The sequence below is a fragment of the Bidens hawaiensis genome, unplaced genomic scaffold (genome assembly GCF_021521415.1).
Source record: "Bidens hawaiensis isolate Kalapana, Puna unplaced genomic scaffold, B.hawaiensis_p1.1 tig00024815_1, whole genome shotgun sequence".
Lineage (NCBI taxonomy): Eukaryota > Viridiplantae > Streptophyta > Magnoliopsida > Asterales > Asteraceae > Bidens > Bidens hawaiensis.
In genome coordinates this window covers 164,253-176,830 of record NW_027493926.1, presented here as the reverse complement: position 1 = coordinate 176,830, position 12,578 = coordinate 164,253, and the positions used below count along the sequence as shown (strand labels likewise).

At 35.2% G+C, this 12,578-nt stretch overlaps 1 pseudogene; it reads left to right on the top strand.

The window, feature by feature from the left end:
• Positions 1 to 3,393: 3,393 nt before the first annotated feature.
• LOC143570009 (NAC domain-containing protein 72 pseudogene) lies at positions 3,394 to 4,369 on the top strand (annotated as a pseudogene).
• The last annotated feature ends 8,209 nt before the right edge of the window (positions 4,370 to 12,578 follow it).

The following is a 12,578-nucleotide window of genomic DNA, read 5'->3' as shown; positions in this document are numbered from 1 at the left end:
TGATATAATGTATCTAGTACACAAGTAACACACACACACATACACACATAAACACATACACACATATATATATACCTACTAAATCTAAATGTTGCGAATGCGTTCTTTCCCGAAACCAAGCATATGAAACAATGGTGTTTTCTTCTCGAAAATAAGTAATGAAAATCGTTTGTAATTTATTCTTGAAACAAGTAATGAAAAGTATGAACTCACCTTAAAGGCAATTAAAAATAAGAAAGAATTTTCAACAAACCAAATTCTCTCTTTCAGCGTTCAACCACCTAAAACTACTACTAAATTCCCTAATACCTGAGGTTTCTTGAGTGAAATCCACCTATCCATTCGGGTATCTTGATTGGTACCATTATCAGTCTGAGTCTAAACATTAAAGATGCATAAATCTTTCAAACTTATCCTTCAATACAAACTTGTAAGACCCCATATCTGATCACCTCGAAGCAGTCATACTCACTCATGAACAACGTTATCATGAGAGAACCTTACTGTTGAAGTGGAATTGAAAACACTCAAAACTTAATACATCTTGCCTTTTTAAAACATAACATAAATAAAAACTTGAATGGAGGTTGGTCTTCAAGGATTGCCACAATTCCTTCAAGCATTAACTCAATCAACATGAACTTGCGTGCATACTAAAAGTCAGCTACCCCGAGTGATTTATATTTAAACATAGGCTAACATGATACCTTTACACATTCATTAACATTTATTTTATAAAATACACATAATTTTTGTAACCTAACCTATCAAGGACGACTTTAACTTAACTTAACTTAACATTCCTAACACATTCATGTTCATAACTTACACATACAAACCATGAGTACGTACATAGTTCGTAGTCTATCCCTATACTCATGGTTGTCATAAACTTACAAGGTTTGTAGTCCTTCCAAATGCTCACCATTCATGGCACGTACAAGGTTCACAGTCCATCGCTATGCCAACTTACACATTCATGGTAGGTACAATATTCACAATCCTTCCTTATGTTCTTCATTCATGGCAAGTACAAGGTTCACAACCCTTCTGTGTGCCAATTTACACATCAAGGTGCGTACAAGGTTCACATTTATTCCATATGTTCATGAAAACAGTCAAATTCATGTTCATGGTGCGTACAAGGTTCACAATCCTCCCCTATACCAGCTTATACACATACTCATTCCATGATAGATAAGTATAAATACTTTAGATAACTTAACTTTACTTTAAATGTTACCTTTCATTTACATTAGTTATTAATGAACTCTCATGCATATGGCATAAAACATTACCATTCAAGTCATTTAATAAGAGTGTACACATCCCCAAAACATCAAAGAAAGGGGTCTAGAAACTCAGCGGGCTTGCTTAGAACACTAAAGAGTTCTTGAACGTTTAGATTCCTGAACAAATGTTCAAGATCTAAGCATTAGAACAACCTTAACACTTCTTACTAAATCATTCACATTTGTAAACTTCTCCTATTCGTAAACGGTCATCATCTAAAATCTTCTCACATTCATTAATGGTCATCATCCACAAACTATCACATTCGCAAGGCACTCCCATTCGTTAATTGTTATCATCAGACCATTCGCAAACTATACCATCCGCAAACTGTTTCGCTTGCATATGCGGTTTCTATTTACGTTAGTTTAGTTTTACGAATGTGGATACTTTTTATGAACTAAGCTATTTTCGGATGTGGATGCTCAAATTTGATCTTTTGTGGGTGAAGATAGACTTCATTGTTTTTATCAAGTTTCCAACTTTACTAATCTTAAGTGTCTAGTATACCCTTAAACAACTTTCTCGGATACAACACTAAAAACAAGTATTAATTTATAGGCTAAGAAAACACCTTTAAACTCACACGAGATTCAACTTGAACTTGGATCTTGAAATAGGCTAATTCCTGAAGAATCTCTAACGTTTTAATGAAGATTTACAACTCAGTCACCTTCGACCTTGCACGAGATGATGATTTCGTGTTGATGAAAACCGAATATAGATAGCGGAGCGTGTGTAGGTTTGAACGTGTAAAATGATGTAAGGGTTATTTATACCCTCAAGCCCATAGACCCTTAAGGCCATCGTTTACATCCTAATCCTCTCCAAAAGTTCTTATTTAAATTAATAATTTCTTTATTAATTACTTAAGAGTCAGGATGTTATATTCGACTAATGAACGAACTAGAATGAAACACTAACCGGTAAGAGTCAATGGAAAAAAAAAACCTAACTTTTCATGAAATCTGGCGATGTATCTCTTAATCCGATACCGATCTTATACAATCCAAATTTCAATACTAATCTCATACACAATTCCACAACTAATACGTCTATGTGTTGTTTTGGATTTTAGATATTCTGATGTTGTTCGGTTGCCAACCCTAATTATACACAATAAAACTTTGATTGGTGAATGTGGTGACATCTTGTGTATTACCTTCATACTAACTTATGGAGAAAATGAGTTTTGTATTTTTCTATAATATCTTTAAATAAAATATAATATGAAATTATTACCTGTGTTTTTTATACTAGATTATATTACGTATTAATATTGGTTGGTATATGTGCAAAATATTTATTTTTTAGTCTCAGTTCCAACCATTAGACATTAAATAATATACGGTTTTAACAAATTTAGTTTCCATTTGATATAATATTCCTCTACTTATTTACGTTCGTTGACTTTAAAAATGATACCGAACACAAACTTCTCTATCTCTCTCTCTCTCTCTATCAAGATATTTCAGTATAAATATTGTTGAAAATAGAATTATAATCGAAATATGTTATAATTCGGTACTGTAAGTTATACGAATGTCAATATTATTTTGGTCATAGGCTAATTTATTTTTTTGGGTTTACTCTTGTATTTTATATAGCAAGTGTCAGTACCGTAGTTAACCGAATCTATACTAACTAGGTTCTCATTGCATCGCTGTCGGAACACGCGGGTTTTGTCAACTAGTTCGTATTTATTTTTAATAAAAGTATTGTTTTTCTTTCATACATTAAATTATATATTCACTTTATTCCACTATTCACGAACCTAATTAATATGACATTCTATTTAGAGTAAATTACGTCAATCGCTATTATGGTTTGTTGAGTTATTAAATTTTTCCTACTATTTATCTTTCAACTTAATATCTTTCCGTAACCAAATTACAATTTAATTACATCAACATATTATTATCGGTTAGTTATACATCTACGATAAGAAAAACTCCACGTGTACGATGAAGATCTCAATTTGGTATGGGTTCATGCACCTGATCCTAGAGACATCTTCCACTCCTATAAATACCTGTCCGTTTCTTACTTTTTGTAGAACATATTTCTCTATCTCATGCCCTGAAAAATCTAGTTAAACAAATGGAAGTCCAGCTCCCATTGACTAATCAGATGACACAGATGAACTTACAAGAGGGATTTCGGTTTAGTCCCACTGACAACGAGCTTCTAAATTACCTTTATCGAAAAATAGCAGGCGTGGAATATGGTGTTAAGATAATCGGAGACGTTGAATTGTATAAGGTTGATCCGTGGAACTTACCGAGTAAGTGTGTTGATTATACATATTTTTATTCTTTTTACTAACATTTTGATCCAGTTGTGACAAAACTAATTAATTAATTGTGAAATCATTTAATTGGTGATTGGTAAGGCATTATTTGGAGGAAAGGCATGGTATTTTTTTGTCGGAGAGATCGAAAATACCAAAATGGGACCCGTCCTAATCGAATGACCAAGTCGGGTTACTGGAAGGCCACCGGAACGGATAAAGATATCGTGTCCGGGAGTCGGAAGCGTGGGGTTAAGAAGGCGATGGTTTTTTACACCGCTAATGCTCCGACAGGGGAAAAATCTGATTGGATCATGCATGAATATCAGTTAACTGAACATTTAGCAATTGATAACAACAGTTCAATGGTAAGTAAAGTCCTGACACAAACGATCGCATAGGTGAACAATATATAGAACTCAGTTTGTATTTTGTTAACAAGTAGATGACTGGGTTCTTTGTCGGATCTACCAAAAGAAGGCAAGTGAAAAGATGATTGGCCCCCCGTCATCATCATCATCATCATTCCTATTTGATGACTCTCTCAACAATTCTTACGTCCCTAAATTTGACTCCGGGAACGATTATTGGACGCGTTCGGGTGCATTCGGTTTACCAGAACCGATCAACAATAATAAACCACACAAGGGTGGAATTCCAAATGAAATTCCAATTCATAGTATGGAGAACTCCGGTTATATTGTTGCACAAGACCTTTTCGACTCAATGGATCCTTTTGATATCCCATACCCAACCCAACAAAGCAGCTCGAATTATATACCGTGATATATGTATGCATTAGGGTTTGGGATAGACATGATTCAAGTTAGGTGCGCCATGAACCGAAAAGGGTACTTAATTAGGGTTTGTATTTGTGGATAGTCAAGAGTACAATCTATTTCTTCGTATTCCTATTTATATATAAGTATGGAGTCTTGTTTGGTGATATTTTGTTTTATAATCTTGATAAAATTAAGAAAATCATAATTACAAATATGAATCTAACTTAACGTGAAACCTAAAATATTTTGATCCATGACAATTGTAGTTCAACTTTAACAAAGTCGGATATATCAATTAAAACTTTTAATGCTCATCAGAAAAATCATAAGCTTGTATATTAGTCATTAATCGGGTGTTTTACCAGATAAAACTAGAAATGAAATACTTTTATGATAAAATCAAAAATACAGTACAATTTAACGTTTGGACACATAATTATGAATACAAAAAAGAAAGAAAACATTATATCATCGTTTTTCATGCATATTTCTCAATCAACATGTTAAAGTTATAAACTGCACGCATCACATTTCATTAATTGTAATAATTTTTTTTTCATATATATATATATATATATATATATGTAGGAAGGGGTTATAAGAAGTGGAGTGTGTCTAAGAAGTGTAAGAAGTAACCTGATGCGTTAGATATGTTAATCTGACGGTTGATATGGAAAGTTTGTTTATTGTGCGGTTTGATTTATTTTAGTTCCGGTGTGTTTATTGTGTGGTTTGTTTTATTATATCTAATGGTGAAAACACACTTCCTATACTTTTTAGGAAAAATCTACTTCTTATTATAACATTTCTGTCTCTCTCTCTCTCTCTCTCTTTCTATATATATATGTATGTATATATATATATATATATATATATATATATATATATATATATATATATATATATATATTTATAGGATTTAGATCAAGTACAAATTAAATTAACATGCTAACTTTGAGAATCAAGTAGTGTAATTATATAGACAAAATAGTGTAATTTTGGTTTAGTGTAATTACAACATAATGTAATTACATTACAATGCAATTACATAATTACACTACTTGTATATTGATGTGTGTTCGTAGTGGTAAAAAAATTGTTATTTCAAAATGTTTTGCATCACACAAAATCGAGTTTTAAATTTATAAAATGATTTTTTGTCTTAATTATACCACACGCAAATCGGCAAGTGTATTTATCGTATTTGTACTATAGTATGGGTAAGAACCAAGTATATCCACGGACATACTTATTTGATTTGTACAACTCAATCATTGTATTTATTTTAAGCAGAAGTGCACATCATAGTGGTTTTGGTTTAACAGGTAAATTTCATATTAATTTAAAAGACACAAATAAAAGACAATTATTTTTACGGAGATGATCAAGGATAAAAGTGTAAGGCCCCGAGTCCGGTACCCTACTTTGGGTGTTGGATTTACTCATAACCACATGTCTAAATATCATAGTGAATTAAAATTTTTCACGGAATAGATAAAAGTCAAGCATTCATACATAAGTCTCAGAGTTTAAACAAACATTCAAACATGTCTTTAAGTTCAAACATAACCAAATATCATAATTCCCATTCTTCAGATGCAACTTCTTTATTTTCCTGCCATATTTCCCTCCTCAAGCCAGCTGTTTTGTTGTACTCACCAGCATGCATACTAAAAGTCAGCTACGCTTAGCGAGTTCTAGTTAATCAGGCAATATACATCACATTCACATACTTATAAATACATACCCGAAGGAATATATATTACATACTAACATGTTTACCTTTCTTTCATACATAAATTCAAACACTCCTTCTTACATACATACATTCTTTCATACTTTCATACTACACGCATAACTATCTCTACCATCTTAGATATTAGTAGGGTCTGTCCTTCTATCTCAGATATTATCGGGGTCTGGTCCCTTCCTTTTCTATCTCAGAAATTAGTAAGGTCTGGTCCCTTCAATCTCAGATATTAGTATGGTCTAGTCCCTTCTTTCCATACATCCATACACACTGTTACCTTTTCTATAATATTCGTATATCATTCATTAAGTATCCACATAGCATACACTTACCACTTAAGATATGTGTGTTAACAAAACACATAGGAGTGTGCACACAGTCCCGAAAATTAAAACAAAAGAAATGGGGCTATTAGCTCATATGTGTCATGTTCCCCTCTTAGTAAACTGTAATGTATCTCCTCAGCTGTGCATGGCTAACTATGTAATAATTATACGTATTAATTAGCTACTTCTGAGTTAGTAAAGCCCTCTACGAATAGGGGTCCGGAGGCAACGCCTCCTGGCAGCGGGGATCTAGGGGCGGCAGCCCTAGCAGGGTCAAGGGGCTTCATTTAAAATTCATCAGAAAAATGCATCTTTAAACGATTTGGTTTCTTTGATAGTTTTGATTTTGAGGAACAACTGGTTGATTATACATTTGTGGTTGTTGAAAGTTGTTAATGTTGGGATTGTTGTTGTTGTTGAAGTTGTTGTTTCTATTTTGATTATGCTGAAAATTCTGATGATATTGCATTTGGTTTCTTTGTTGTTGATTTTGAAACTGATTGACATGAAAGTTTCTGGGCTGGTTACACTACCTAGCAAAGTGTCCAGATTGTTGGCAGTTGTAACAAATAGCCTTTGACTTGTCAAATCCAATCCTTTCATTTGGCCCAGAGACCAATGATCTACCAGTTCTATTGAATATCCTCTTGCTTCCTAGTGCTAGCATTGCAGCTTGCCATTTCAAATCCATATCCTCAAGGTCATCAGCATCTATTTGCTCCAAGTCATCTTGGATGACACTTGTGTGGATTAGATTTTTAGCCACAAATTCATTATATGACTCAGTGAACATTGAGAAAAGTGCTTGATTGTCATTTCCTTGACCAATGTTTCCACCATGGTGTGGCACATGCCCACCTGCCATTGAGGCAGTGTCAGTTTCTTCAATGAGTTGGAAATTGAACCTTGTCTGATTTCCATGACTTGAGCTACCTCCAACAAATGATCTAGGTGTATCACCACCAAGTTCTGTTGGTTCCTCAATGATGGGAATTTGTTGTTGGTTCTTGGTAGACAAATTTCCCATGGGTGCAATCAATGCATTAGAAACATTGAAACAGGGCTTTTCTTCTTTGATCATCTCATTTTCAATCATTTCAATTTCTGCAGCCTGAAGGAAGCACACTACATCATCCACTTTCAAATCATTGAAATTAGGCTTTTGGAGGTTGAATTTGCAGGCAGTGTACCATTCCTTAGGCATTGAGTTGAGCAGCTTGGTATTCAGATCAAAGTCATTCATGACATAGTCAGTTGTTCGAAAGTCATTCACAATTGCCAAGAATCTCTCAAGGATGGACTTCAACCTTTCTCCATCTTTGTACTTAAACCTCTCAAGCTGTTGCTTGAGTCTTTGCTTCTTTATGTTCATGAGCTCAGTGTTACCCTCAAACATTTCAAGAATTGCATCATACATTTCCTTTGCGGTAGGATGATGTGCAACCTTGGTAAGTATTTCCCAAGACAATCCTAGCTTTATCATTGCTAAAGCCCTGTCATCTGCTTTCCTCAACCTATCTCTTACAACACCAGTAGCAACACCATCATTGGCTTGTGGTCCATTTCGAATTGAATCCCACATGTCTACATCATTATAACACACAGCCCCTTAAATAGAACTTTCCATTTCGTGAAGTTTTCCTGCCCATAGAGTCTAGGTATTTTGTTAGTAGACACTTCTTGTTCTTCAAGACCAGCCATTTTAATGGTTTGAAAAACGGAAACAGAGTAAAAATCAGGTTTTCAATTGAAAATAATCAGATCAGACTATCAAATCCTCAGATCTGATGAATCTGGTCCGATTGGAACAAGAAATAACAATAAAGATGTAAACTTTAACTGAAATAAGAAAAAGAAAACACCGGATTTTTGTAGATCTGGACGGAAAAGAAGAAACAGAGCAGCTGACGTCACTCTCCAATTGAATAGTGCTTTGCTTACGTCATTGTTCTTCTTCATATCTTCAATCAGCAACAAATCTTCCAAATCAGCAATCAACAAGCTCTGATACCACTTGTCGGTCCCCAATAATCACTCAATACTCAATAACAATGTCATAACCCACGCATATTGTGTCGACAAGAAGGTTAATGACGAATTGCTAAATAAGGAATGATTCTTGTTTGTTACCGGCGGAATCAGAAACAAAAAAGTTTTGTTGCTTAATAGGTTAATAATGGTAACAGACACGAACAATAACTCAAAAGATTTCCATTTATATAAAGCAATTCATACAAATGATAATCTATTAGGGTTTATGTTGGGTTTTAGCAAGATTATCAAAGTCCAAAATAACCATTTATTAAGGAAAACGCAGCGGAAATAAAGTTTTAAATCTTGTTAACCATTACACATAAACCCATTTATGTTAAACCAAATCCAGGATCCATATACGACATGCATGCTATCAAAACAACCATAGGGTGTTTCATGAATCATACCTTCAAGTACGAAAGATAAAGAGGATGAAAGATATGAATGGCTAGCTTCCAATGGAGGAAACCTCAAGCTTGTATATCCAACGAGCTCCAACAACGCCTTGGTTGCTAGGGTCCTTACACTTGATGCAATAACAAAACCCTTTTTGTTCTTTCTCTTCTTGTTCTCGGCAATGGAGAGAAGGAGAGAAGAAATTTGTGTGTGTGAGAGAGAGTGTGTAGAGATTATTCACCCAAGAATAATGATCCTCCAATTCATCTCTTGCATGTCTTGAAAGAAACAAAAAGAGGAGAGAGAAGAGGGAAAATATTTTTCCCACCCAAATTCAAATCCCCTTTTATTACTTACAATTTATTTACTTATAATGTTTATGATATAAAACATAACATAAGTAACATGCAATATGTTATTTAACCAATTTAAATAACATCTCTCAAAATATAAATTATCCATATAATTTAATTAACACACTATTGCAATATTTAGAAACCGTTTTCAAATATTATAAGTGTTGATATTTATTAACTAGATCATATCTAATAATAAATATCGTGGCGTTTGTCTAGCTTGTTATTGGGTATGACCCGACTTGGATTAATACGTACTAGCCACATCAACTCTAATATGTGTCTTGGGTAGATCGATTCCAACAATCTCCCACTTGCACAAGATACATAGAAGATTGATGCGAATAGCAAATACCGCCTAACAACGGTTTACTATCCCTAATACGCATGACGAAGTACCATTCAATAACATCATCCCCTTCAAGTCCCATACTTTGAAATGATTTAGGTGAAACTATCATTTATCCTTTTGACACAAATGTCATGTTAAATCCAGAGACACAGAGTGATCATTATCTGTTGATTTAACTTTTCAGGACTTAGACATTTAACTCTCAACGAATAAGAGGGACAAATCCCCTATTGACTACATACGTCTCTCACTATCACCTTGTACTACACTTGAGCTCAGCCTTATGTACTGACATGTTTCAGAGCAGCGAAGAACTAAGTCAAAGTATAATAGTCGATGAAAATCAAGACCCAATATGTATCTCAGGTCGGAGGATACTATGAAGTTCGCCTTTACTCAAATTTACATATGATCACAAATCACAAGGATTCCATGCAGTAAAATTGAGGGCGGGTCAATCCAATATTTATCCCATAAATATCTATGAACCTTGGCAGCAAACCCTTTGCTATATTCATACCTTATGAATATCTACCAATCCAAGTTCATAATAGTCTTACTTTCATATTTGTTCCCACAACTATGATCGACTTCGGACGTTTAGAATAATCATATTATTCACGAATTTAAACATGCTAAAATGGAACATAACTCAAAAGTCATAATCATAAACAATAATCATATGAATGAGTTAAAATAACAATTGTTCCGATATCCAAATACAAAATAGATCAAATCCAATCATTAGAATATCGAAGTCCTAAGGCACAAGTATGACCCTCATGCTTCGGCTTTTCAAGGAGCTTCGTGAGTGGATCCGCAATGTTTTGATCGGTGTGAACTTTGCGAATACATATCTTTCCCTTTTCAACTTCATCCCTTACGTAGTTGAATCTCCGCTCAATGTGCCTAGTCTTTTGATGTACACGGGGTTCCTTGATTTGAGCAATCGCACCCTCGTTGTCACAAAAGATTTCTAGAGGGTCCTGAATGGTACGGACTACCCCTAGATCGGCAATGAAATTTCTGATCCATGCAGCTTCTTGAGCTGCCAATGAGGCGGAGATGTATTCTGATTCAGTGGTGGACAAGGCTACCACGTCTTGTTTTGCGCTCTTCCAAGAGACAGCACCACCATTTAGAACGAAGACATATCCTGATTGTGATCGAGAATCATCTCGATCAGTTTTGAAACTCGCATCAGTGTAACCCTTTACAACGAGTTCCTCCTCACCAGAGCCATATATAAGAAACATATCCTTAGTCCTCCTAAGGTATTTCAATATGCTCTTAACTTCCATCCAATGGCTAGTTCCCGGATTTTGCTAGTATCAACTTGTCATGCTCAAAGCGCATGACACATCCGGTCTGGTGCAAATCATGGCATACCTGATGGATCCTATAGCAAATGCATATGGGATTCCACTCATTTTGCCTTGCTCATCCTTTGAGCTTGGATAATTAGAAACACTCAACATTGTTCCTCCTTGAATAGGTACCAAACCTTTCTTTGAGTTTTCCATCTTGAACCTTTTCAAGATTTTGTCAATGTATGCACTTTGATTCAAACCTATCAACCGCCTTGATCTATCCCTATAGATCCTTATTCCCAGAATATAGGCGGCCTCACCAAGATCTTTGATGGAAAAACAGCTTCCAAGCTAGGCTTTTACACCTTCCAAGGTTGGAAGGTCATTTCCAAATAGTAATATGTCATTGACATATAACACCAGAAAGGTAATGATGCTCCCACTAGCTTTCTTATACACACAAGCTTCATCAGCGTTTTTGATGAATCCAAATTTCTTAACTTCATCATCAAAACGGTGATTCCAACTCCTAGATGCTTGTTTCAATCCATATATTGATTGCTTCAACTTGCATACTTTATTAGGATGTTGTGGATCGACAAAACCTTCAGGATGAACCATATAGACATCTTCCTCAAGGTGTCCATTTAGAAAAGCAGTTTTGACATCCATTTGCCATATCTCATAGTCATAATATGCGGCTATGGCAAACAATATCCTTATAGACATTAACATCGCCACAGGCGAAAAAGTTTCATCATAGTCAACCCCTTGAGTTTGAGTGAAACCCTTTGCTACAAGTCTAGCTTTATAAGTATCCATGTTTCCATGCATATAAGTTTTCTTCTTGAAAACCCACTTACTTCCAACCAGTTTGGAATTAAGAGGTGGAGCAACCAGGTCCCATACTTGGTTGTCATGCATGGATTGCATCTTAACGTTCATGGCTTCCAGCCATTTATCACAATCAGATTGCGACATTGCATCTCGGTATGTAGTGGGTTCATCAGAATCCACCACATAGCATCCATCCATGAAAAATCCATATCTTTCAGGTGGGGTGCTAATTCTACCCGATTTGAGAACGTTTTATGTGGGTTGATCAACCAATTGATCATTATCAACAACCTCTTGTTGATCGCTAGTGTCAACCAAACGTGTATCGTCTTGTGGTTCTCGATCCACTTCGAGTTCCATAGTTCTATCAGTTCCTTCCATAAGGAACATTCTTTCCAAGAACTTAGCCTTGCGAGCTATAAACACTTTATGCTCATTTGGATTGTAGAAGTGATATCTCATCGAATCTTCGGGATATCCTACAAAGATACACTTAGTGGATCGACTTTCAAGTTTGTCCGGGGTGTAGATCTTAACATAAGCCTCACAGCCCCATACCCTTAAATATGATAATGATGAAACCTTTCCATGCCTTATTTCAAAAGGTGTCCTTTCCACTTTCTTGGTTGGTGCCATATTTAAAATACGGGCAGCAGAGATCAGTGCGAAACCCCAAAATGATAGAGGTAATGTGCTTCTAACCATCATGGATCGAACCATATCCAACAAGGTTCGATTCCTCCTTTCAGACACACCATTATGTTGTGGTGTTCCAGGTGGAGTAAGTTGTGAGACAATCCCACAACTCCTAAGATGTACTAGAAACGCATCATTGAGGTATTCTCCTCCTCT